Source organism: Vombatus ursinus, unplaced genomic scaffold, assembly GCF_900497805.2.
Source record: "Vombatus ursinus unplaced genomic scaffold, bare-nosed wombat genome assembly UNPS02009062.1, whole genome shotgun sequence".
Taxonomy (NCBI): Eukaryota; Metazoa; Chordata; class Mammalia; order Diprotodontia; family Vombatidae; genus Vombatus; species Vombatus ursinus.
The window spans coordinates 22,779,355-22,804,347 of NW_020948840.1; the positions used below are offsets into that span (position 1 = coordinate 22,779,355).

Genomic DNA, 24,993 nt, shown 5'->3' on the forward strand with positions numbered 1-24,993 from the left:
ATGCCTCAAAAGTTACTAAACTATGCATACTCTGAAACAGAAATGACAGAACCAGGAAAAGCAACTTATACAATAAGAATGTTGTAAAACAAAAAAGATTCTGAAAGACTTAAGAACTCTGTTCAGTGCACTAACCAACACAATTCCAGGAGACCAATGATGAAAGATGCTCCCCACCACCAGAAAGACAGATGATGAACTCAATTTGCATAATGAGACATATTTTTCAACAAGGCAAATGAAAGGTGTTTTGCTTCTTTGTTTGTTACAAAAATATTTCTTACAAAAATGTAATTGTTTATACTTCTCAATGAAGAAAGAAGAAGAGCATATAGGAAGGAGAGAAAATAAATGATTGTTAAGATTACTAACACATTGGTTGAGGCCTTTGGAAACACTTCCAGTAGGCCCTGGACCAGAGTCATACACAGGGGCACAGACAGGTTGATATCTGCATTGTAACAGGAAGTATCCATATCCATGAGCTGCAGATTCAAAAGATTAAAGTAGCCTCATGGATTAATAATTGAGATGATGATTATTTTGAGATGATGATTATTCTCTGACAATGCTGAGACATGCTGTTGAAAATAACAGCACTGAAATACTAAAGTGTTAGCTTGACTTTCAACCTGGGCATTCAACTTTGCATGCTCTACTTTCTGCCTCTATATTTTTCTATGAAACAAAAATTCAGTTTGTCAGAAACTGTCATTTCCTAACAAGTCTACCAGAATATGTGACACAAGGTACTATGCTTAGCACACAAAGCCCTGTCATTCAACTGGCTATCCCTGTTCAAATATATGCTTTCTACTATGTTAAACAAATATCCCCTCATTCCTATACATTTTTAGTATTCTCAACGCTACTGTTTTTATACAAAATGCATTAACTGATGCAACTACATTGTAAGTACAACCTACTATGCAAAGTGCTTTACTAGTGTTGAACTATCCCTGCCTCCCTGGAGTAAACCCAATTGTCACAATTAATAATTCTTTGATATAGTATTGCATTCTAGTTGCCAGTATTTAATATTTTTTACACCGATATTCATTAGTAATATTGATATATAATTTTCTTTCTCCCAATGTCCCTTTCCTTAGTCTGGAATTCAGAAACATTTGTCTCATGGAAAGAACTCAGCAAAATGGCATATTTTTCTATAGTGCCTACTATGTGCCAGGCACCATGCTAAGAGCTTTTCACAAATATTATCTTAATCCTCACAACACCACTATGAGGTAGATGCTATTATTATTCCCATTTTACAGTTGAAGAAAGTAGGGCCAACAGAGATTAAGTGACTTGCCAAGGATCACACAGCTAGTAAGAAAACGAGGCTGCATTTGAGGTTTGCTTCAGCTTACTCATCTGTAAAACAAACTGCAGAAGGAAATGGCACACCACTGCAGCAACTTTGCCAAGAAAACTTCAAATGTGATCACAAAGAGTTGGACGTGACTGAAACAAGTAAACAACAAAAATAGAAGCATTCAATAAATATTTGTTACCTACCTCTTTTACTTGTGAATCCACTGGGTTCTGGGGCTTTTTATGTGGCAGATTACTAATATTATATCCTTTTTTTCCTTATAAAAATTTTCTTTTTAGTTCTTTTCTTTTAGATCAAGTGTTCTTGAGTTTTTAATGTGTCACAGATCTATGTCAGTCTGGTGAAGCCTATGGAGCCCTTCTCAAAATGTATTTAAATGCATAAGATATGCAAAACTACAAAGGAAACCAACTATACTGAAATGTAGCTATCAAAGTATTCTAAAAACAAGTTCATGAATCACCATGAAATCTAGGTTATTTACTTCTTATTTCGCCAATGTGAGGTTTTGAGGGTAACGTAGGTGGTGCAGTTGATAGTATCCCTGCCTGGAATCAGGAAGATCTGAGTTCAAAAGCTGCCTAAGATACATACTAGCTGTGAAACCCTGGGTAAGTCACTAAACCCTATTTGTCCCAGAAGGAAATGGCAAGCTACTCCAGTATCTTTGCCAAGAAAACCCCACAAGTGATCACGAAGAAGTCAAACATGGCTGAAACAAGTAAAAAAAAAAAGTCATTTGTTTCTTTTATATCCTCACATCTATTGGCATATAATAAGCTGTGATATTTTCTAATAATTTATTTTTTTCAGTATTCACTGTGATTTCTCCCTGCTCATCTGTTTATGCTTTTGTTTTTTTAAACCTTATTTTCCTCTCTTTTCATTTCGGTTAATTTAACTAATGTTCAAAAGATTTTATTTTCTTTAAAGATCTGTTTTATTAATTCAATTTCTTTTGATTTAAAATTTTATTAATTTCCCCTTTGAGGTTATCGGTCATTTATACTTAATTTTGGATGCCCAGAGATTTAAAAGTCACACATTTTGGCATATATTCCTATTGACTTTTAAAATTATTTTAAAAGCTTAATTTTTGACCAAGGTATTCTTAACCAATTCATATCTTAGTTTGCAGCTCAATTTTATCCTTTGATTAATTTCCCTTATTGATCATTTTAAACTGATTTGCCTACAAAATAACATTTAAATGACAATTTTTGCATTTATTTGTATATTTTAATGTCTCAGGAATCAGTAATAAAAAGTCCCCATTTACACCTAAATATGTATAGCAGCATTCTCTGTAGTAGCAGAGAACTAGAAGCAAAGCAGACATCCATCAAATAGGGAGTGGTAAACAAACTGTGATACTTAAATGTTATGGAATATTACTGAGGTGTTAACAATGACTATGACAAATACAAAAAGCAAAAGAAGACATATAAACTGATAGTAAACTGAAATGAACTGAACCAGCCAAACAACATGCACAGTGACTACAACGATGTAAATGAAAAGAACGGCCACAAAACTCAATACTATGAAATCATAATGGTCAAGCTTGACCCCAAAAAAGAGGTATTTCCACGCTCCACACTTTGCAGAGGTGGGGACTATCAGTGTGGAACATTGTATATAATGTCAAACTTGCTGAATTAATTTTTTTCTCTTTTTAAATCTTTGTTTTAAGGGATGGCTCTCTGGAAGCAGAGAAGCAGGGTGGGACAGATTGGGAAAGAGGTGATGTAAAAAAAAAATCAATAAAAACTTATTTAAAAGAATTAATTCAGGGGCAGCTAGGTGGCGCAGTGGATAGAGCACCAGCCCTGGAGCCAGGAGGACCTGAGTTCAAATCCAGCCTCAGACACATAACATTCACTAGTTGTGTGACTCTGGGCAAGTGACTTAACTTCAACTGCCTCAAAAAAAAAAAAAAGAATTAATTCTTATATGATTAGGTAATACACATCAAATGCTGATATCTAGACAAAAATAATACAAAATGCTTAAAACCTTTGTTGCTTTTATTCTTAAACATTTTTCATTTGAAATCTACATACTACCAATGTTTTCCGGATTTGAGATAATAATTTTTTAATCTTTCATTTTAAATTTTATCTTTCTATCTTGGGTATGTTTTCTGTAGACAACACATTTTGAAGGTCTCATTTATAAGGAGGCATTAAAGCCGAGCTTTGAGGAAAAACTAAGGATTCTAAAAGGTGGAGTGAGGTAGGGAATTCATTATGGGAACAGGAGATAGCCTATGCAAAGGCAGAGAAATGGCAAAAAGAATGCCATATTTTTAGGAGTAGCAAGAGAGTGAGTTGGCTAGACCACGGAGTATATTTGTATAAATAACCTAGAAAGGTAGATTGGAACTAGGTTGTGAAAGATTTTAATTTAATGGCTGATAAATGTGTATTTAATTCCAGAGACTAATCCCAATGACCTTCAGTCATTTTTCAATTGTGTCTGATTCTTCACAACCCCTTTTGGAGTTTCTTGGCAGAGATACTGGAGGAGAGGCTTGCCATTTCCTTCTCTAGCTCATTTTAGAGATGAGGAAACTAAGGCAAACAGGGATAAGTAACTTGCCCAGGGTAACACAGCTAATAAGTATCTCAGGCCAGGTTTGAATTCAAGGGACCTACTGGAGTTTATATATAGTCCTATTAACTGCAGTTATAGGGGAGGAAGATGGTCAGACCTATGCTTTAGAATATCCTTTGACAGCTATGTGGAGAACAAATTGGAGAGGGTACAAATGTGAGGCAGGGAGACAAATAAGAAAACCACTACAGTAATCCAAGTGAGAAGATGAGTGCTTAAAATACCCTGGTGGCTATATAAGTAGAGAATAGGACTGACAACTGATATTATGGAGACAGAATGACAAGACTGAGCAACTACTGGATTTGTGAAATGAGGAAGAGGTAGGAATTGATGATGGGACTGTTCAATGGACAAATAGAATTGTATAATTGGTTTAATAAACACTAGTGGTTCCCACTTTCTCTAGTATCCAATATAAACTCCTCTATTTAGTATTTCAAGCTTTTCCCAAGCTGGTTCCATCCTATCTTTCCAACTCTACTACACAAAATACTCCCTTCCATGTATTTTACACAGTCTAGCCATAATGGTCTTCTTGCTGTTTCTGACACAGGACACTACATCTCCTAACTCTGCTGTACCTTTCACTGGCTGTACCTGAAATGTTCTCCCTTCTGACGTTTTCTTCTAGGAATCCACGATTTCCTTCAAGACTCAGCTTAAGCACACCAGGCTTGGAAGACCAGTTTTGTATATACTTACATAGAATCTGATGAATTCGTTCCATCTGTTCCCTGTTGCCACTTTGTATGGAAAATTTTCTTGAGCAATATCCTAAAAAAGGGTAATAACAACTTTCTTTTGCCTTTGATTTTTTAGGTAATCAAATTAGTCTAAAATTCTCTAAGAGCTGTCTTCAACTAATTATTGTTTGTAAACATTTAAAACTACTTCCCAGAAAAACTGTTCTCATAAATTACAAGAAGCAAGTGTTAGCATACCCACTTAACAGATGGAGAAACTAAGGTACCAGGATTTTTTTTAACAGCATTCAGCAGCCATGAATAAAATTAGTGAAGATTACTACATTCCTGGTTACTTGCTATCTGCACTATTAAATCCATCTGATTTAGAAACAAGAGTGAGGGCTTGGGAAATGAATAAAAGATTCCACCCATAACCAGTGGAACAGGATCACGTATTTAAATTAGCATTAATTATTCCCTTCTCTGCTGGTATACCTGCATCAGACATACCTGACCCTTCTGGAAATGGGGAAATGGTTGGTAGGAAAGATTTCAAGAAGTTTGCAGCATATTGTTTCGGAGAGCAGGGTTTTTCCCTCCTATCTTCTCTGGTAGTGTGATATATGGCCCTGACTGTTAAATCTATAGGCAAGGTAGTCAGGAATATGAGTTTCCCAGGGATCTTTTGTCATCTAGGGATGGATTTGGTAATGCTTGGGAGTCAGTACATAATACAGCTAAGAAGGAATCTGAGTGAGCAATGATGGTGGCTCCTGAAAAATCAGCAGCAGATATTTCATGCCTCAATTTAATATCCCAGCACTGTAAATTAGACATTTTTGTGACAAGCCATGACAACTGAAGTAGATTTCAATCCTGAGTTATGGGCATAGTTCAAAGAGAATGCACTTTACAATTCAGTTCAACAGAAACAGAATTGAGTTTTAGTTTACTTCAAATTCAATGAGTCAACCATGTAATATGGCAGCCAAAAAAGCTATCATCTCTTTCTTTATAGACATTATAGCTCTCTTTATTGACATTGGATTCCCAATTTCCTGTAAAGTCAAAAATCTTTAATGAAACCCTATTGCCTCTAGGATAAAATTTAACAAAAAAAAACACCACCACCCAACAACAACAAAACGCTATCAGGCATTTAAAGCTCTCTGACTAGAAACAGTGTATCTTCCACTGTATATTAGTTATTAGTAGTCTATTTTTCCCGAAATTTACATGAAGTAAAGAGACAAAAGGCTAGTCAAAGTCTGTCCCTACTGAGTTCCCGTAACACCTATAGTGACCTAGACTACAAAGTCAAACCATGCCTTGGAAAGGACAGGAAATATGGGAAATCTGCAGTTATCCCAAATCTTGCCCACAAGGAGATTAATGGAAACAAATATGGGAAGCTTGTAAATCCCAGCTATTATTATTCCTAGTCCACTTTTTAAATCTTTTGTGACTAATAACCCTAAAAGCTCACTATTATTGAGCATGTAATTTATCATTTTCCACCCAAGCCTCTTTTTGGCTTCAATTAAACTACAAAATACAACTCTGATACCTCACTGTAGCTAGACATAATTCCGAGTGTTCAAAGGTTATGCCCATATACCACAATCACTAGTAAGTCCTATAATGTTTCAAGCAGTCCTGGTGAGAAATTGTGCCTTCTTTCTGAGGCCAATTTAAGGCTGGTGACAGGAAAAATTTCCTAACAATTAATAGTGCTCAAATATGTAAATGGATAGTTCAAAAAGTAGTGGGCACCTTCTCCTTGGAAGTCTTCAAGCAGAGGGTGAATGATTGACCATTTATCACATGACAGTATTCCTTTCACATATAGGTTGGTCTAGACCAGGCCTGCACAACATACAGCCTTCAGGCCACCACTAAAGCAGCCCCCAGGCAGTGTGTTGTGCAGGCCTATTTTACAACCTCTACATTTTTTTTGTGGGCTGCCTAAAATCCTTTAGACTACAGATTTAATAAATGCTTGTTAAGTAACATCTCAATAGTGAACAAGTTAAACTAAAGACTATCCTCTCAAGAATCAAAAAAAGGGTTTTTTTTTTGTTTTTTTTTTTCTTGTTTAAAATTTTATGGGAGGTTTAATGGTATAAGAGAGAATGGGAACTAATTTGGGAGTCAGGAGACCTGGGTTCTATCCTGGCCTATTTCATCTAACAATTTGCTCTGTTGCTTTCAGCAGGTAATAAAACCTTTTTAGACCTCCTTTCTTTGAATTAAATGTTTTCTCAGGCCTCCCCCTGCATCTCCCTAATTCTAAGACTTCATGCAAACTCTAAGATAAATTACGTACATCACAACCTTCTTAAACCAAGGATACTGAATATAATTTACCCTTCTCTTGATGACTCAGGGTGATCACACTGTGAACAAGGATTACTACAGAATACTATAAGGCAATAAGGCCCTCTGAGACAACTGAAACTAATTGTGTTGTTTCCCTATAAAACAAATGGTGACTGCTTTGTTTTTGTACAGAAGAAATTTTGGTTCTAAAATTTTTGTATTTGCTTGTTAAAATTTGTTTTCTTCAAATCAATCCCAGATCCAGCCTTAACCTTTTACTTCTAGTTGCTGTCCTGCACGCCTATCACATTTAATCTGGTATAAAATTGAAAACCAAATAATTCTTAGTAATTGAGTAAAGCAAAGAATCTCTGACATCCATTTTGGCTGTCTTTTTTATTTCCTTCTTTTTGATAATGATAAAGACAAGTTAGTCTGCTAAATAGTGAAGCTCTACCTAAATGACGTATTATTTTATTTTGAATCTACCTACAGGAAGTCTCTATATTTTCCTCTCATGTACACCTGAAAAACAAAACAAACAAAACCCCCAACGAGTGACATATATGGTGGCCTCTTTGCCCAAATGAACTGCCAAATTCAATATATATCCAGTTCTTATAATTAATGGATTGATACCTTTTTGGAAAACAAAACAAAACAAAAAACTGGTCATATTAGCTGAAAAAGAATCTAGACCAAAAAGTGAGCTTGATAAATTGCAATTAACCTCTCACATGGTTATCACACATTAACTAGAAATAGGCTATACTTACATTAACTAATGTCAGAGAAGGGATGAGTACTGGTGTTCTGATCAAATAGGTCAATAGGATAGTCTTGTAAGAAAGTAAGGAAAGTAGGATCCATTGTTTCTGCTTGCTCTGGAATATACTTCCTCTCAAGTAAAAATTCCAATTAAATGCCCAGCACTTTTCCTATGGTTGATTTCTTAGCATTTAAATCTTACCAACACTCTTGTCAATATCACATTAAAGGCACCATCTGCAGTACCATCAAAATGCCAATTTGTCTATCTCAGATAATTTTTTTTCCTTAGCTGAAACCTTGTCCACAAATACAGTTTCCAACACAAAAGCAATGTTTCCCTGCTAAGAGTACGTATATATATATACATAAAAAATACTCTCACCTGGTTGCCCTCCTACCTATCTCAACAATCTTTTCTCAGTATCTTTTACAGGCTCATAATCCATGGCACAAACCCTAAACGTATGTTTCCCGAAGGTTCTGTCCTAGGCCTGCTGCTTGTGTCTTTACACTGTCTTTCTAGGGACCTGTATCAACTCAAGATCTAGCCTCCCTGTCTGTGGCCTTGCTGCTCTTGAGACTTTATAGGGATGCCTGCACCTTGTATCCTGGCCTCAAGCCTCTATCTTTTCCCAAGAGTCCTGTTCTGTGTTCCAGATCAAATCTACCTGGAACAGCCAGGTCTTAGCTCCTTTCTGGATTTCCCCAAGCTGCATCTTCCCCCTCTATAACATATCTTGTATCAATTCCTTTCTCCCCCCACCCCTTCTCATTTATCCTCTAGTCAAGCTCAGGTCTTCATCACCTCTTATGGGAACCACTGCAACAGATTTTCTGGTAACCCTCCCTCCAATCTCTCTACTTTTCAATGCATACTTCACACTGCTGCCAAATTGTTATACCTAACATAGATCTGACTATACCTTTCCCTTCTGAAGAATCTTCAAAGGCCTATCATATGGAATAAAATATAAAATCCTCTGTTCAGCCTTTAAAACCCACCAAAATATGGCTCCCATATATATTTGTAGTCTTATTTCATTTCTACATCTTAAACTCCCTTCCAGTTAAACTGGCCAGCTAGCAGTTCTATTTCTATCTCCATGGCTTTCCATTTCTGGAACTTTTTTGTCTTAGAATCCTTGGCTTCCTACAAAAAGTACAGTACAGGGGCTATCTCCTACCAGAGCAATCCTTCTGGATTCCTCCAGTTGTTAGTGCACTATTCTTCATCTACATGCATGTTGTATGCCCCTAGGAGAATATAAGCTTCTTGAAATAAGGAATGCTTTAGACTTTATCTTCATCTTCCTATTGCCTAGCACCAGGGCTGACATAGAGCAGATGCTTCAAAAATCTTTGCTGAATTGAACTAAATCTACAGGATCATCACATTCAGGGCAAGAATATAGCAGCTGTGAATTAGAGCTGGAAGGGATCTAAGAGGTCGTATAGTTTAAATACCCTCATTTCACAAGTGAGGATACTAAGGTCCAGAAAGGCGAAATGACTTGATTAGTAACAAAGTAGTTAAGTCAGAGTTCACTGGTACATTGATTTAGAGCTGGGGGGGACCTCAAGGGCCATCTCACAGAGCCCCTACTTAACAGATGAGGAACTAGGGTCTAGAGGGGTTAAATGACTTACCTAAGATCACACAAAAAATAAATAGCAGGAAAGTGAATCTGAAATCAGGTGTTCTCATCCAAATCTAGCATCTTCCCACTCTTCCACTGCCTCAGGTCCAAGTCTTTGGATGCCAAATCCAAAGCTTTTTCTACCATACCAGGCTGCCTCCCTCCTTGCTTATACTGACTGACAACTCCAGAAGCAGACTGCCTCAGAAAGGCTGCCACAGATATCCCCTGCTCCTTCCTCTCGTTAGGCTACTTTACCTGGTATCTCCACTACCACCCTTCTTAGAAAGGCTTTTTTTCTTGATGTTCAATGAGATCAGGTCTCAACATCAAGGAGCCCTGTTCTGAAGTACCCTGGACAGAGACCTCCTGACACCACCTCTTGCAACAGAGCTAAATGAAGAAAGCTTGGAGCCATTTCTGTACCCAGAACAATGGATTTGAGCTTCAATCACCTGAATGCATATTATGAATTTATCCTCACCGACCTCAAATTTCCCTCACTTTCCATGCTTAGTATTTGTTTGGTTTGGTTTATTCTTTTATCACTTTATTATTTCCTCAAAAAATAGTTTATGGTCAATTTATTGCTCTTTATTATTGCCTCGAATGAAATATCTTTCTTTGCCTCCTATTCCATTGTTTTTGTACCTGCAGATTTCACACCTAGCTGTAAGTTACTTCACCTCTGTGGCCCTCAGTTTCATCATCTATAAAGTAACCTCTCCCGACATGTAAAGAACACTGTATATTGGGTCAGAAAATCTTGGTTCTGATTTCAGGTCTGCCACATACTAACTATGGGGCCCTGGCAAGTCACTTAGTCCCCCTGAATCACTGCCATATTTTTACTACTTGCCTCATGGGATTACTGTAAACATCAGGGAACAGAGTTTATGTAAAGGGAACTATTTCCACAATGAATTGTAAATTATTTTAACTCCTAAATTTTAAAAGCACAGGTATTCTTAAAATCTTCTTTCCCCCATTTCCACAACAGAAAACCGTAACTCTGAGCCATAGAAACCAGACAGCATAGTTTGCCATTTGCAAAGGAAAGGGTCTACTTTCTCAGGCTAATATCCCCATCTGGTGGCCTTTTAGGAGACTACAAAATAAAGGCATTAGATCATTTCTGGCATACGGAGGGTGCTTAATAAATATTTGCAAAGTGAATGATTCATGTTACTTGCAAATCAGACCCAGTGACATGAGGGAAGACTCAAATCTGCTGCTCAGGCTGCAGTGGTACAAAGGATCTCCACATGTCCTCTCTAGCACTACAGTTTCACAGTGTTATATAGTATCTCCTAATAAGCTAGAAATTTTTAGAAGTGTGATAAACTGGAAACAATGAGGGGCCTGAAATTAAGAGTTGCTTAGGTTCAAATCATGCTTCTGATATTTACTAGTTATGTGACCAACAGCAAATAAAAATCTCTATGAATTGTAGTTTCTTCATCTGAAAAATAGTGCTGACTTCATAAACTATTGCTGGCTTTTTGGACCAGACCTGTGATTTCATTAATATTATAAATTCCCAGTAAGGAAGGAAATTCTCCCTACCAATGTAGATCAGCATCTACTATGAAAGATTTTTCTTAGTTCACTGTGTAGAGGAACTGAGAAGTTAAATGACTTGCTCTAGGACATATCCAGCCTGTTATCAGAGGCAGAACTTGAACCAAACCAGACCTTCAAGAAAGACTCTAAACCCAATTCCCTATCAACTATAACATACTAGAAGGTAGGTTCAAATGAGATGATGTACATAAAGCACTTTATAAAAATCAACTATTTTAAAATTCCCTGACAGCTAGACTAGATGCTAAATATACTTATCTGAGTTCAATCTGCAAATATTTATTAAGCACCTAAGAGGTACCAGGCGTCATACCAAATGCTGGCAAAACAGTTCCTACTGTCAAGAAACTTAGATTCTGATGGTGGAGGCATGTATATATATACATGTAGGTATATTCAGAACACATAAAAAAATACAAAGTAAAGTCAGAAGAGAAGGGCCTAGGATCTGAGGAAGTTGATTACTGACAAGCAGTGAAATATAATGCAACTTGGGAGGTAGTCAATCACATTGTTTCATTAGTCTCTATTTCTGGGAGGGCGGGGGGACGGGGACGACACTAACAATGAATGTGTGAGCCCAGACTGAATTGGATGAAAAGAATAGATCCTATTTAGAAAATCATATATCCCTTTCAATGACTGATAGCTACTTTCTAACACCACAGTAAATAAAACAGATAAATTCTTTTTTTTTTTTTATAACTGAGATGAAATATAAATACACACTAAGAAATGACTAAAGATAGAACAACAAAATCTTATGGACACAATACAATCAATGCAATTTCTGTTCTTTCACACATAATTTTTCAATTTTCCCAGTTAAATGCAAAAGAGTAAGTACAAACACCAAACTATTTCTTTACTTTGAACATCTACCAAAGCTTATTTCACATAAGCAAAGTACAGTACTTGAAAGGAAAACCACTGAAAAATGTAAATGATATAAAAACAAAAGATATAAATATATTTATTTTAAAAAATAAAATTTTCATGACCTTTCCAAAAACTATATTCACTTTCTTTTACTAGAAACCAAGCTACATACAAACTGTAATACTAAATTTAAAAATAATTCTGAATTTTTCATCTTCATATTTCAGTAGATCATTGTATTCATAATTCACTTTTAATAATATGTAAATTTCCCAAATGCAAATTCTATAATGGAATAATAATAGTTAAGGTTTTGAGAAAATACTTTTATTTTAATGCTCATAAGTAACGCTTGTAATATATCTCAAATGTGGTGCATTTGAAGGGAGGATTTCTTACGTGGAAGCACATTAAATCTCCCTTCTCACTCTTACTTATGTGCAAAGCATTGCGAGATGATGGAGATACACATAGAAAAGTAAGTTAGCTCGCAAGTTCATACCCTAATGGAGGAGACAATACATACAAAAGGGTTCTGCTGCAAATCAGATGGAAAAGTCCCACAGTCCATAGGGTGGAGTGGCAAAGCAGATAATGAAGTCTCTTCTATAGTTGTTTGCCTGTTGTCTCTATCTCCCCTTTTCCCAATAGATATTAGCTCCTTGAAGGAAGAGGAGTATGTTATTGCATTTCTTCGTAAATACCAGGCATAGCACAACATCTGGCACATAATAAGTTCCTAATAAATGCTGGATGACTGATTAGATATTTCTCTGGAGTAAAATACTTTTCAGATATTTTCCTTTAGGAAAGTGTAGAAGAGGTAAAAAACTAAAGAAAATGAATTGAAGATGGAAAACAAACATATCCACAACACAATTCATTCTATTCACTCCCAAATCCTCCCCTCTGCCTAATAATGCAATATGTTCAAAACAGAACATTATTGTTCAATCCCAAAACTTTTTCCTTTCTTTGTATCCCTAGGGCTTAGCATTATGCTTGGCACAAAGAAAGTCCTTAATAAATGCTTGCTGAACTTCTAGTCATGTGACCAACAAGATGGCATATTAGATGTTTTCTCTGAGTCTTCAGATTTCTCAAACCTCCATAAAACTGAAATTGTGCACCTAAGATAAAGCAGCTCTGATGATCTATGACAAACCCGCACAACTTGGCAGTAGGTAGGGGCCAAAATTATAATAGGCTAAACTTCTTTGGGCTTCAGACGGGTTAGACTAGAGACAGACTAATGATGGTTGGCCACTGCGGGTCACATAACAAACAGAACAGAGTGCGCAATGGCAACCCTACATTTTGCCGCCACTCAAAATCCTTTGGCGGGCAAGCTATGTGTTGTGCAGGCCTAGTGCAGCATCCCAGTATGCAAAAGGAGGTTAAAAAACAAACTCAAAAAACCAGAAATTGATGCTCTTTGACCCTGAACTCACTCAGCACCCCTCCACTACCTCTCACACTAGTGGCAGCAAGGCTGTACTAGGAGACCTAAGGACATGACACAGGTTTACATCAAATTCTACCCGTGCACCTTGTTCCTTCATCCCTCTTTCCAGTGACAAAGAGACCTTGGCTCATATGATTATAATAACATTTATAATTTATACTGTTTTGTAAAGCTTTCATTTAAATAGAGACAACTTTTAAAATAATAAGTAAATATCATTGTTATGGAAACTTCTTTAACTTTTCCCTTTACAAAAGGGTATAATGAGGTACGTGACCATTCCCACTCAGGTATGTGGTAGCCATGACCTCCCATTCAAGAAATTAATTAAGAGCCGAAGGGCTATAATATGGTAGAGGAAATAGATCTGTTTGGCCATAAAAGGCAGACTCAGGAACAGTGGGTGAAAGTTGCAGAGATGCGGCAGCAAATTTAAATTTGATTCAATAAAATCCAGTGGCTCCCTGTTACTTACGAGTTTGTATAAAATCCTCATTTAACTTCTAAAGTCCTTCATAATCTAGCATTTCTATCCCCTTTCTACGTTCCTAGTTTTGTTACACCTTACTCCTCCCTTCCACATACTCTGTGATCAGGTGGCACAGGCCTCCTTACTGTTCCTGGAAAGGGCTGTCCCCTTGTCTACAAAACTCTCCCCCCTCAACTCTGCCTCCTAGCTTCCCTAATTTCCTTTAAGTCCCACCTTCTGCAAAAAGTCCTTCCCAGACCTCCTTAATCTTAGTGCCTTCCCTCTAAGATTACCCCCAATTTATCATTATATATCTTGTATTTATATAGTTGTTTGCATGTTATTTCCCTCATTAAATTTTGAGCTTCTTAAGACTAGGAACTGTCTTCTGACTTTCTTTGTATCCCCAGTGCTTAACACAGTGCTTAAGCACATCTCAAGTACTTAATAAATGCTAGTTGACAGACATCAAGACAACTTTCCTAATAAGTAGAGCTGTTTCCAAGTGGAATGGGTTGCCTCTAGAGATGACAAGTTCCCTCCCCTTGGAGGTCTTCAAGCAGAGGCTGGATGATCATTTTCCAGGTATATATGGGGGGATTCCCTGTGCATACGCTGGACTACGTGGTTGCCGATGTCCTTTCCGGGTCTTGGAAAACCACGATCGATATTTAATAGGACTAACCCATACCCAACACCCCTATTCACATTCTCAAACTTATGTTTCCTCCCTAGGAAACCTAGGCTCCTATACATAAAAAGCCCTTTCAACTAGCCAATCTTTTCCATCATTTCTGACTCTTCCCTCATCCTTGGTTAAGCTCTTCAATTGGGAAAAGACCAGATTGAACCACAAACACATTAAAATGAATTATCACAAGGTCAACAGCTAATCAAAATCTATTGTTTAAACTACCAAGGAGGTAATTTAATGATTTCCATGGCAACTGCACTTATCACCCACAACAGTTTATTTTTGCATAAAGTGGACCAAGATTTCTCACTAGTAGAAATATCTGCTTCAACTACATAATAGAGAGGTGTATAAGATACTTTTTTGTCAGTAATTATCAAGGCTGAATTCTGAGCCTTTCAGATTCTAACACTTGCTTCATTTTAGGGAAGATAAGCCCACAAACTCTCTAATTTCCCTTGATGTGCATAATAATCAAGGTCTTTAGTTTTAGCTTTCCAGGGAACAGCTTTGTGGGACTTAGTACCTACATCTCTGGCAGTAACAGTTAACTAGAAACTCAGAGACTTAAGCCCTTGAGACTACCTGACAAAACTACAATAGGATAATTTTAACAAGAAGAAATTGTAGGTTCTTGAATACCAGTGGATTCCTTTGTCCAAGACAACTTTCTCCCTTCTCAAAATTACTGGAGCAATTTTTAATCATTCTTATACCATTAAATACTGCTTTGTATTATAGTTATTTTGGTGAATGTCTTGCCTCCTACTACACTGTAAGCTCCTTAAGAGAAGGGATGCTGACACAAATCTTTTTATACCTACCACAGTCCACTGCCACACAGCTGGCCAAAAAAAAAAAAAAAGTCTGAACATAAACCAGTTATCAGTGAATATTAGCTGTTATTTAGTTTATATACAGAATAGATTAAGTACTGGTCCAGCATATAATAAGTGGAGCTAGACTTAAAATCACCAAGAAGAAATGGTACTTTAAAGTACATGAAGACAATATTAATATCAGGATAATTAAGTAACCTAAAGAAATGTTCCCAGAAGCAATCCAATTTTAAGATATGTATTATAATGAAAATTCTTTGGAGAATTAATAAAGAACGTACTTCCCATTCTCAGATGCCTCTTACAAAAAACATCTATTTTCCGTCAAATATCAGCTGGAGAAGAATCTGCTACCAAAAATTTTTATTGATTACAACCCTTCCAACTGCCTTCCTCCTAAATTATCTTCTGTTTATATATTTTTATATATACTTGCACATATTTTTGTCTCCCCTGAAGGCAAATAAATTCCCCAGAGCTTAATCACTCCTGAATAAACTGGGAAAAGTTTGTGAATCTGAAAAGCTTAAAACAAAAATTTTATGACAATAGCTCATGAATATATCAAGGTGCTGTCACCCTAGAAAGTGGGCCTTACCACTTCTACCAATTTTTACACAAAAAGAAAGGCAAATATTTTAAGGACAGAGGAAACAAAGAGATTTAAAAATCACTTTTTTTTCCTAAAATAAGAAAGCTTGTTTTATTGTATTTAAAATTTTTAAATAACTTTATATCTTCTGCAAACTTAGTACATATACAAAGATAACAAATAAAAGGGTGATGTAGTTCCTCTCTTTTCCACAGGCTAGAGTATCACAATGCAATCAGGAAGAATGAGAAATTAGCTGGGGCAGCTAGGTGGCACAATGGATAGAGCACAAGCCCTGCTGTCAGGAGGACCTAAGTTCAAATTCATCTTCAGACATATGATACTCACTAGCTATGTGACTCCAGGCAAGTCACTTAATCCCAACTGCCTTGCCAAAAAAAAAAAAAAAAAAATGAGAAATTTATGTGTTAACACGGTATACAAAGTACTTGAACTGCCTGACCTCCTGGAACTCTCAAACTTCTATAGATCACTATGGGAAGACAAAGACAAATTGCTGTTTTTTCAAATGGCAATGCTCTCTTCTGACTCAGAGAGGTATTTTTATTTTTAAAAAGAGTATCAGGGTATGAATATCTTATTTACACATTAATACGTAATCTATGATTACATTTATAATTACTTCAAATGAACTAGGAGGGAGAAAGGAAGGGAAACCAAATCCCACTCTTTCCACCCACCCTCATATTTATAATTTAGGCTAAATTAATGCGTAAAGATATCAGTGTAAACTAGGTATTTTAACTTCTGTTTGTGCAGATGCTCATCAAACTCATATGTAAATAAGACTACAGGCATAAACTGAGTGCTAGACACGTGCTAAGCCCTGGGGATACAAGCAAAAAGAAAGACAGTCCCTGCCCTCAAGGAGCTTGCCTTCTAGTATTTTGGGGGAGGGGATTAAGGGAAGTGGTAGGTATGGTGGAGAAAGTCCAGAATCAGTGGTAAAATCCAGAGAGTAATGAAGAGCAGGCTAGCCTGGGCACTTTCCTTAAAATATTGGTTCTGGGAGGAATCAACCAATCAGAGGAAGGGTGGCAGTGTACAACCAGTGTGGGAAGGCAAGGGGCAGGGCGAGGAAGCTCCTATGGCATGGTGGAAAATGTACTGAGTCACAAATAGAGCTCAGAGAGGAATAAAGATATGGCTGGGCATTCAAAGCCCTGCCAAGTCTGACTGAGCCTACCTTTCCAGACTTATTTCACATCACTCTCATGCCCTCTATTTTCAGTCTGTCAGTCCAGAAGTATTTATTAAGTGTCTACTTTGTGCCAGGAACTATACTGTGGGGATACAAAGAAAAGAAAAACCATGGTCCTTGCCCTCAAGCATCTCACATTTTAATACCAAACCAGCCAGCTAACTATTCCCTGAACTCAGGATTTCATTTCCTAACTCTCTAAGGTTACTCTTCTATCTAAGACTCTGAAGGTATCTTTTATGTACCTAAATAGACGTTGTCTCTATTCATTAATAAAATGAACCTGGATCAAAGTAAACAACTTCATACTTAGTTGAATGAATGCTTAGAAAACAGTTTCATTCAAGGTAATCAATTAATAAATTAAGCACTTAAATGTATGCTGGGGATACAAAGACAAAAAAGTCTCTGTCCTCAAGAAGATTAATTTCTATCTGGGAAACTACATGCACAATATATAAATTGCAAAGTATCAACCACAATGCCTGTTGATTGATTGACTGATTAAAAAAGGGTACATTCCAGGCATGAGAGAAGGGAGCCTGTGCAAAGGCATGGAGATGGAAAATAAAATGTACAAGAGAGGCATCAGGGCATAGAGGAAAGAGAACTGACCTCTGAGTCAAGTATTCAAGTTCTTCCTCTGATACACGAGTTATATGACCCGGGGCAAGTCAATAAGCAACTCTCTAAGACAGGTCAGAAGGTGCTGACCTACACTGATAAGAGAATATTCCTCATCTGGAGTTCCTTATACAAATGAAATCATAGATCCAGTACACAGGACTTTACTCATAATAGCTGCTTAATAAGTGTTTGTTCAATTAAATTGAATTATTTTCCAAAACTCAATGAATAAAAGTGAATGTAGATGCTAAGTTAACAGCATAACTCAATATTTTAAATTTCTCATGTTTTCCTGGCTAAAAGCCTATTTTATCACTGTCAAGCAAAACAAATTATATTTTTATAACTAAATTAGTTGAAAATTCAAAAACAAATACCCTCTTATTAAAGGAATCTTAGGATATGTGCTTGTTATTGAAGGAGGGAAAATGCAAAAGAGAATATATTTTAGCAAAAATGCTCACCAAATATTTATGATTAACTTTCTGAATTAGAAATGCTTATTTTTCACTAAATTAAAAATGTATTCATAATCTAGCTTTACTAAATAACCAACTAACCTAACAGATAGACAACATGGGTTAAGTAGAGCACTGCAATGGACTGGAAGTCAGGACTTTTAACCTCGGTTCTGCCACTAAGGAGGTATGTCACTAGCAATTAATCTTTTATAGAACTGAGTTACAGGTGATTTCCATCCACCAAATGAAGGGGTTAGACCAAATCAGTAGTTTCAAATTCAAAAATGCATGTTTCTTTGAGATTTCTAGAACATTCAATTTGTTTCACTATCTACTTCCAAAAGGGAAAAGTACTTTGTAAATCTTAAAGCTCTACACAAATGTGAGCTAGTGTGGCCATAACTGTTTAAATCTTTGTTTCTCTTCACAGAGACTTACCAATCATTTGAATGGATTTCAAAGAACAAATATTGCATTAATATACCTTTTCTAATTCTAAAAATCTTTAAGTTCTATTAAATCAACACACAATTAACTTTGTTGTTACACCAAAAAACAGCCCACCCTGACATCATTGCTTTAATATAAATTGTATGTACCTTCTTCAAATTTGTCTACATTTACCTGAATTGTGAAGACTATGTAGTATGGTTATATAAAAAAAAATTTTTTTAGAAAAAAATTAAATTGTGTTTTAGAATTTTATAAAATTTTGGAAATGGCCTTAGAGACGGCCGAATTTTTTCATTTTACAAATTAGGAAAATAAGGCCAAGAGAGTTAGTGACTTGACCAAAGTCACACTGCTAGCAAATATTCTTCTTGACCTGAGATATAAACCTGGTTTATGTAATGAATTTTAATCTGAATTGCAAATAGATATATTTTGGGAAAGATTAAGGTGAACAGCCTGATAAATTCTGTCATAGCTATCTGAAAAAGGAAGATGGAGGAACAGAAGTTTGAATGGAGGCTATTATTTTTAAAATTATTTATTTCAGTGATGGACAAACAACACATCAATAGGAAGTCAGAGAAATGGATCCCATTTTACCTTCATAAAAGCTTAATGCCTAAAACAGCTTTTGAGCAGTTTTGCTTGAAAGAAGTAATGGTACAAGAGAAGATTAGGGAAGTGAAATATCTTGGGAAAGACCTTTGAAACCCAGAATGTTGACCCCAATGAAACGAGTGCTTCTTAAACAAAGAAGGATTTAAAAGAGGGCAATAGTATTGTCAGAGGCTACGTCTGCAAAAGTAGTACAGCAAAGATGCCATTTAGGAGGACATAATAACAGTCCAAGAGAGAAATAATAATCTAATTACAAAAGTAATGCCTGAAAAGGAAAATAAGTGACAGATCCACATCCATCATCTATATATTGGAAATAATACATTATGTTTTCATAACATCTCAGGTACATTTAGTACAATGCCAAAGGCTTTATGAAAAACATGACCAATATATCCTACATGGCTACTACTATAAGAAAAATGAAGTAGTCATTAAAATTTTTTTTAACAACAGCTACACATAAGCTCCAAATACTGAAGATTTTTGATTTAGGAAAACTTCAGCTACCAGCCAAGAACAGTTTTAGTACATTCTGATTACAAATCAATATTGGAAATGTGTTTATGTAAATCTTAATTTTTTGAATGAAATAAAGATGAAAAACCTTGTGATTATTTATTTATAAAGCCCCCCAAATACAGATATGAAATCATTAACTTCATCTATTGCCCTTACTCCTTTCATAATTATTAACAAATGTTAAAATCAGTATTTTTTAATAAAAGAAAGTGGTTATTTTATACTGATTTTTTGAGGCTTTGTAGCAAAATTCTTTGCCAACTTAAGTCTAATGAGTTTAAATATTTACACATTTATTTCCAAGGTTAGTGCTGAAATACGTAATTCTTTGTTCAGTATGCTATTCCAAAGGTTGGTGGTATTATCAAATATTGGGAGGTAACGGGGTAGTGGAGAAGTTTAATTTAAAACAAAAAACCTAAAGTTGAAATGTTCACTAAATTGGCTCTCTCAGAATTTAACACCATAGGTGATAGGCATTTTCTACTAAATAGATCTCCACAGAATTTATATTGTAGACAATTGCCACTGCTCTGACTACTAAAACCAAAGGGGAAAAATCAAATAAATATTGACTTCTTACTTTCATATTTCCAAAGAACTTGGGGGAAGATAAAATAAATAGAAAATGGGCCCACCATCAGAGAGATTATCATCTCAGCAGAGAGATAAAATATCACGTGTGTATGTATGAATACATATATATGATAATCAGACCTGACATTTATATATAGAATAGTTTACAAAGAATTTTACATAAATTATCTCCTTTAATCCTAACAATGACATGTTCAAGATAAGTAGTGCAGGTAGCACTATCCTTATTTTACAGATAAATAACTAGCAATACCAAGCTGTGAAAGATTGGGTGCAAAACTGATTACTACAGATAGTAAGTTCAGAAGGAAAAATAGGACAAAGTTACAAATACTTCAATGGCTTAAAAAGAAAATAATCTCTTAGCACAGAGGTATCCAATTAAAATAGTCTGTTTTTAGGCTAAAGAACAATCAGATGAATAGCATGCTATTTTGAGGATTTGTCTCACTCCTTCGTCCTAAGTGCACTTTGTAATAAATTCAATATGTACTTTCTCTAATTCATGCTGCCACCAAAAGATTCTGGGTTAACTCTTCTACCTGAATCTCTTACCATCTGACTGATAATTAAACACATATTACCTCAGCCATTCAACAGCAATGACTCTTCTGGGATACCTGCTGCACCTGACAAAGACATTACTACCATAATTACATTTTAAAAACACATGCACATCAGCTAGAATTCAACAGTCTGCCTTCAAAAGCAATGCTTTCAATTTCTTTAATTAAAAAACCACTGTTATAAGGTAGATGAAGTCCTTATATATTTAACCCACTTGAAACAAGCAATCGATTTTGGGAAATGAAGGGAAAAAAACATTATTTGCTACTTGCAGATTCTAAATCTCACAATTACAAGCCATATTCAATTATTTGCTCTTACTCAAAGGGAAAAGGCACGGTCAAATGAATTTCACAGGCTATAACAAAACTTTTCTTTAGCAAATACTTTAACCTCCCCTATTAAGCCTCACAGTTAAAAACTACTAAAGTGTAGCGGAAAAAACTGATTTGAGTTTTACCTCTTCTCCCTCCCCCACTCTCTGGTTCAGATGCTTATGAGCAACAAGATAGCTAAAAGCCAAATCAAGATCAGAAGGAAAAGCAGCAAAGGAAATGGATAATCCACAAAAAAACTAATCTTCAATTCTAAAAGGCTCTTGTACCTGTCTGATATGTAAAAAAAAAAGTAGGCTTTCTCTTAACCTTCAAACCTTCATATATTTTCTAATTTTATTTTATAAATGAATGCACACATTCAAAGAAAAAAAACTTGTAATTGATCTTTAGCCTTGTAAGGCGACAAAAACAGCAAATAGGCATATAAATTCATATAAATACAAAATGATCTACTATAAAAGAGACAGAAAAATTTATAACCTTAAATCATAGCTATTATAAGTAAAGGCTTCATGTCACGTAAATATTCATCACTTTGACTCAGACAAGCATGACCTACTGCCAACATTCTGTGATGTAAAACTGAACTTAGCAACAAAAAGTCTGATTGAGATGCAGGTTCCAAAAAATGGTTAAAAAAATAAAAATAAAAAATGATATTTTAAAAATCAATATAAATATACTTAATATGGAGGTGGGGAAAAGGAGAGTAAGAGGGAAAGAATAAGAATCATTGTTTAATTCATAATATAATTTTTATTATTCGACTGCCACAAGTATATATATTTAAAGCCCTGACCTGTCAATCAATAATAATTTATTAAGCACCCACTGGGGGTTACAGACCAATGTGAAATGGACCCTATTCTCAAGGAGTTTACAATCTAGCCTAGGGAAACACATACAGGTATATGCAAAATGGATAGACTGGGGAGGGGTAGGGGTTAAGGAGAAAATGTGTGTGTGTGTGTACAGGGTGAGACTAGCAATTTGGGGGATCAGAAAATGTTTCTATTCCCCTTTTAATTACATATGCATCATTAAACACATTTTTTAAAGTTTCTTTACTTCTATAAAGAAATGGGGGGGATTCTCAAGACATTTAAGATGAATGCATTTTGTATTAAATAGCCCTTATTTCTAGTATTAATTTCTTATATAGTAGTCATAACAATTCTCTAAACAGAAAACGATGGTCCAATTTTACTCTAAATAGTCCAGTGTGAGTCCTTTAGTTACAAACCAAAAAGAAGTTACTGTGCCTTTAATACTAGGCCCAATAAGCCTGATATTTATTAATATAATCAATTATTTTGAATTGCATGACAAAAACACCAATGACTAAGTCAAATCAAAGATCTGCTTTTTTCACATTATAAATTTTGCCCCCAAACTGAAGAGCCTTGGCTGATGTTAGCATTAATTATAAACAATGCTCTTAAGAACTTCATGTTATCTTTTACCTGAGAAGTTTAGGCAGATTTTATATGTCACATACTTCCCTGAAAAGATTTTTTTTTTTTGCTTCTATCTACCATCTTAGTTTATCTCAATGATAAATCTAACATTTTTACACACATTAATTCAATTATCTTTATAGAGGGCAAAAAGTAGCAAGAATTAAAACCATTTTAGAGTTTGAAAAACACATGATGAGCTAGTGAAGCAGAAGATGGATCAAAGAATAAGACTACAACCTGCTGATTGCCAATCCATTACACGATTTCTAGAACGCATTACCTGGATGTTTTTGTTATTGTTGTTTTTGATGCAGATATAGTTAGACCCTCAAAATTCTGTTCTCTAAAATTTCTTGATTCAACATCTTTCATTTTAATGACTCCCTCAATCTCCAAGCATACTTTTAATAATCATAGTGACTAGTTAACTCATTTGCCTATCAAATAAAAATCAATAATGTTATCTCAAAATCTTTCATATGTCTTTTATCCTGCAGACACTAAACAATGTTGCAAATGAATCAGGAAATCACACCAGAGTATAACAAAAGCCCTCAATCTAAAGCTTGTTTTGTTCTAAAAACTAATAAGGGTAGGAGAGTCAATGGCTAGACAAGTAGAACTGGATTTCTAAAAAAAAATTTTTTTTTTTTTTTGCAACTCTAGCTCTTCTGTCAAGGCTTCCCACCATACCCAATATCACCAAATCCATTTTTTCTTCTAAATATAGACTCTAAACCCTAATCAAGCTAATTTGCTTGCATCTGAATCAATAAACATTTATTAAGTGCTGATGATTATGTACAAGCATTGTGTTAGGTCTTAAAGAAACAAAGATCAAAAAAACAAAAACCTCTCTACCACAAACAAGCTTACATTTTTATCAGAAATAACATGTAAACTCACACATGAATCTTTGACCCACACATGACATATCATTCCTACTTTCCTTAAGAATTAACATATTCCTTTAAAGTTCAGTTTTACACTTCCAGAAAGTTTTCCATGATTAACTCCACATGATTTTAATTACTGTATATAGTCTTTCCCATCAGGAATCACCTATTCAGCCTTTATTATATTAAATTGTATATATTTTTGTGTATTTTGAGTCTGTTTCTTTAATTATCCTCCAAGAGGATAAGGGCCATCTCTTCTATTCCTTCAGTCTCCATAATATCTTAAGTTGAACATTATGCACATAATGGCTAACTGAACCTAAGTCAGAATGTCATGGATGTAAAGGAGCATTTGAACTCAATGACTCTCCAGCTTTTCTTAACTCTTATTTTCAAAGTTATTATCAAGTTTGTTATGTACATGATTTCTTCACATATTCATAATTTTAATTCACTTATAAGAGATAATAGGATCATAGATTTAGGGCTAAACATCTCAGAAGTCATCTAATCCAATCCATTTGTCTTCTAGATAATGAAACTAAAACCCACAGGTTCAGTGACTTGCCCAAGGTCACACAGATAGTAAGTGATAAGGCCTAGAAGTCAAACTCTAGACCTCTGACTCTAAATATACGTAAAGTATATTACCATATTTTCTTTGAGCCCATTTTTGCATTAAAATGCTTACAAAGAGTCACCTAATATACTGCTCCATAAATCCTAACCATGAAATTATACATTTTGTAGCTATTTTATAAATACTTTGACCATATGTCCCAAATTCTCCAGGATAGTCTCAACTTCAGGAATAAAAACAATGTAGTTTTATTGAACAAAAGTTATATATTTTTGTGTCCTGATTTGAGGAAAATGGCTATTCTGTTCCTAAGGCATTCCAAATTTCTTGGCTGAGAGGAATTTTTTTTATTCATTTACTTATTGATTGATTGGGGTAATAGTCATGAAGTGATCAATAATTTTCCCACTATAAAATATAGAGAAGGCTCTTCAAAATAGAGACTTATAATACGTACCAGGGAGACTTCTTTGTTCATAATGAGGATGCAGAACAGTTCAGGTCAATTGAAATACTCCTGAGGAATGGAGAAAAGATGTTTTTCAGAGAAGGCTTTAATCTTTGAAGTCTCTTTATTTGGGGCCAACTGCAAAAGCAACTGAAACAAATGAGAATGTCACAAAAAAGTAGAGATTAACCACAAAACATTTTCTCAGTGAACAAGTATTTATTCACTAATCTACACTATATAATATTCACTATATGCAAGTAGTAGTAGTAGTAGTAGTAGTAGTAGTAGTAGTAGTAGTAGTAGTA

General features: G+C 35.2%; 1 protein-coding gene across 10 annotated transcripts in view; it reads right to left on the reverse strand.

Annotated features, from left to right (window-relative positions):
* Positions 1 to 24,993, reverse strand: part of NCOA1 (nuclear receptor coactivator 1) — a 214,969-nt gene that overhangs the window by 117,782 nt on the left and 72,194 nt on the right. For 7 of the 10 annotated variants that reach the window (XM_027850339.1, XM_027850343.1, XM_027850344.1 and 4 more), the window contains exon 4: positions 24,695 to 24,835. The gene's annotated coding sequence lies outside the window, so the exon portion shown is untranslated. Of the gene's footprint in view, positions 1 to 4,660; positions 4,733 to 24,694; positions 24,836 to 24,993 lie in introns of all 10 variants that reach the window. The other 3 variants (XM_027850342.1, XM_027850340.1, XM_027850341.1) reach the window with 3 other exon arrangements.